The sequence below is a fragment of the Cibotium barometz genome, chromosome 45, assembly GCF_041138505.1.
Source record: "Cibotium barometz isolate CiBa-2024 chromosome 45, ASM4113850v1, whole genome shotgun sequence".
NCBI classification, from domain to species: domain Eukaryota; kingdom Viridiplantae; phylum Streptophyta; class Polypodiopsida; order Cyatheales; family Cibotiaceae; genus Cibotium; species Cibotium barometz.
The window spans coordinates 3,968,241-3,971,704 of record NC_141090.1 but is presented as its reverse complement, the minus strand read 5'-3'; positions in this window follow the sequence as shown (position 1 = coordinate 3,971,704).

Below are 3,464 nucleotides of genomic sequence, written 5' to 3'. Positions count from 1 at the left end.
AACCTTGATTAGCATTAAGATTAATCTCTTCTACTATTACTATCTCTCTATGATGAAGGTCATCATCATTTTCAATCCTCCTTAGCCATGTGATTTCTTAACAATACAATTTGCTCACTATCAAGCTACTATTTTTGGTCACACCTAATCATATAAATTTTACCATTCCCTTGGTTGGAAAGGTGTTTGTCATGCTTATAGGATCCATGAAGGAAGAGATGATTCTTGGACAATCCTGGATTTGCACCAGGAATTGAAGGAACGGGCAGCACAACTCAATGATGGCAAGGACACCATCACTATGCCATTATGGAGTCCATTACATAAAGGAAAACAAGAAATGACATGCGATATGGAACCGCTAGTACCAAAGAAATCACAGGCCATAACAAAGAAGACGCCCATGTCACAACCTCATCTCCATACAAGAAAACCACAAGCAAAGCAGCAAAAGTACCCAGTACGTCAATAGTGGATTCCCAAAACCCAGCTTTAAGCCCAAGGGTACTATGATACAGACTCATGGGAATCCAGCCAAAAAAGCCATGCTATAGGCAAGGGACCAAGAAGACACCCCAAGGTCAGAAAGCAATATTCCAAGCAAACCCGCACCCAACTTAGCATTTAAAAATGATGGGTCCGAAAGAACCTACTAGCAGCACCACAGGGCTACTATCAAGGGAGTGCAACGGTATGGGTACCAAAGACCAATCCAAAATCCAATGTTGTGTGCACCTTCTGGACAACAGAAGAGGCCAAGAACAAACAAAACCAATCCACTACTAAATCAAGTGATAAAGAACAACCAACATTGGTCTAGCGAAGGAAAGTTGTTCAAAACCAATCCGCATGTTCGATCTCATAGATAAAGTCCACAGCAATGAGCTTATCAATTTCCTCCTTTACAATTGCTGCATACTTAGGATTCATCTGGTATGGTTTTCGCCTGGTTGGTCTCAAACCTTCCATGATTGGAATCGTATGTTGTGCCACCTCGGGTAGTACCCCTTTCATTTCCTTGTAATTCTAGGCGAAACAATCCTTATATTCCTTGAGCTCCTCTTCCTCCGCAGAAGTCAAATCTTTAGCAATGTATATGAGCCGTGCTTCTTCCCCTAGTCTCGCAATATCAACCCCCTTGACTTCTTTCCGGCCATCATATGATGCCAACAGCCCCTTCTCTTTTACCCTAGTAGATGTCAGCTGGACCACTCTTCGATCATCCACCGTATAATTCTTGAAATGGTCGGGTACTAAAAGCAAGTCTCATTGTCACTTTTTTCTTTTGCCATGATCTTCTTGGCCTCACGCTCTACCTCTGCTAGGGCTTTGTTGCGTTTTCAGTGCCCTACTTTTGTAAGCTTGGGTGCATCAGTTTCTTGAAGGGTGATTTTCTCTTTGTGCCTTCCTTCCAATGATATTTTACTCAACTCCTTGCCCAGTCCTTTGAGAATTCATCATGTACCTTAGTAGCCTCAAGGTATCTCAACCACTAGGCATCCGTAGGTCTGCTTCATAGCATGGCATTTCGTCAGGCTAGATACCGTTTCTGTATTTGCCATCGTCTGAGGCACTGGTACGGCTTCGTGCCACAGTACCTTCTGTACTTGATGTCTCCCCTCCTGATTCCTCATCAATGGTCTACCAATTAACCATGCAAATAGAAGTCGTGGGAACGGTTCCATATTCCAAATACTAGGTTCCCCTGGGCTGTATTACATTAATGGTAGCCAACACATGCATCCAATTTTCATTGAAGTCCAGAGGACGTAGTGACACATGCATTCTCGTTTCCTCCTCATCCTTGGATTCCCCTTCTGTAGGCTGGCATATCTGTATGGATGTGGTTCGTTCCATTGACTGAATCATTACCAAACAACTGCCCTTCCATGGGATGTGCTTTCCATGCTCTCAGATCAATCTCAAGATTTGTGAATCCCTGCGTACATACACGTGATCCAAGGCCCAATCATGCACCAATTTGGATTCCCTCATGAAAGGTCAACCCAATATTATGTCATATGTATCAGGTTGGCGTAGGAAGTCCATGACCACAAATGTATGACGATAGCGAAATGTAAAAAGTCCAAATTTAACATTCTCCAAGAGCCCAATGGGTCTTGAAGATGTTCCATCAGCCATTTTAACGATTAAATCTGCTTTTTTAGATCAGGTTTCATCTATCCACGAGATGAACCAACCCTTACTTGGCTGGTCCTTAGCTTAGTTTCATGAAGTCGTTGGTACTCTTCAACTAAGGCCTTGGCATCTTCAAGCTTTCTTATTTCTTCGTCGACATTGGGATATTCACCAACCCCCTTAGGACTTGCTGGTTGTTATTCACATCACATCCATCCATCCATTCATTCACATCTATCTAATTCACATCTCATCTCAATACCTCTATTCACATCACATCCATCCATCCATTCATTCCCATCTATCTGATTCACATCACATCTAATCACATCTATTCACCTCACATTCTCATCACCTCTATTCACATCACATCCATCCATCCATTCATTCACATCTATCTAATTCACATCACATCTCATCACATCTATTCACCTCACATTCTCATCACCTCTATTCACATCACATCCATCCATCCATCCATTCACATCTATCTAATTCACATCACATCTCATCACATCTATTCACCTCACATTCTCATCACCTCTATTCACATCACATCCATCCATCCATTCATTCACATCTATCTAATTCACATCACATCTCATCACATCTATTCACCTCACATTATCATCACCTCTATTCACATCACATCCATCCATACACTCATTATCTATTTGATTCACATCACATCTATTCACCTCACATTCTCATCACCTCTATTCACATCATATCCATCCATCCATTCATTCATTTACATCTATCTGATTCACATCACATCTCATCACATCTATTCACCTCACATTCTCATCACCTCTATTCACATCACATCCATCCATCCATCCATTCACATCTATCTAATTCTCATCACATCTATTCACCTCACATTCTCATCACCTCTATTCACCTCACATCCATCCATCCATCCATTCACATCTATCTAATTCTCATCACATCTATTCACCTCACATTCTCATCACCTCTATTCACCTCAATTCACATCACATTCATCCATCCATCCCCATTCACATCTATCTAATTCTCATCACATCTATTCACCTCACATTCTCATCACCTCTATTCACATCACATCCATCCATCCACTCATCATCTATCTGATTCACATCACATCTCATCACATCTATTCACCTCACATCTCATCACCTCTATTCACATCACATCCATCCATCCATCCACTCATCATCTATCTGATTCACATCACATCTATTCACCTCACATCTCATCACCTCTATTCACATCACAACCATCCATCCATTCACATCTATCTGATTCTCATCACATCTCGTTACATCTACTCATAGAATTTA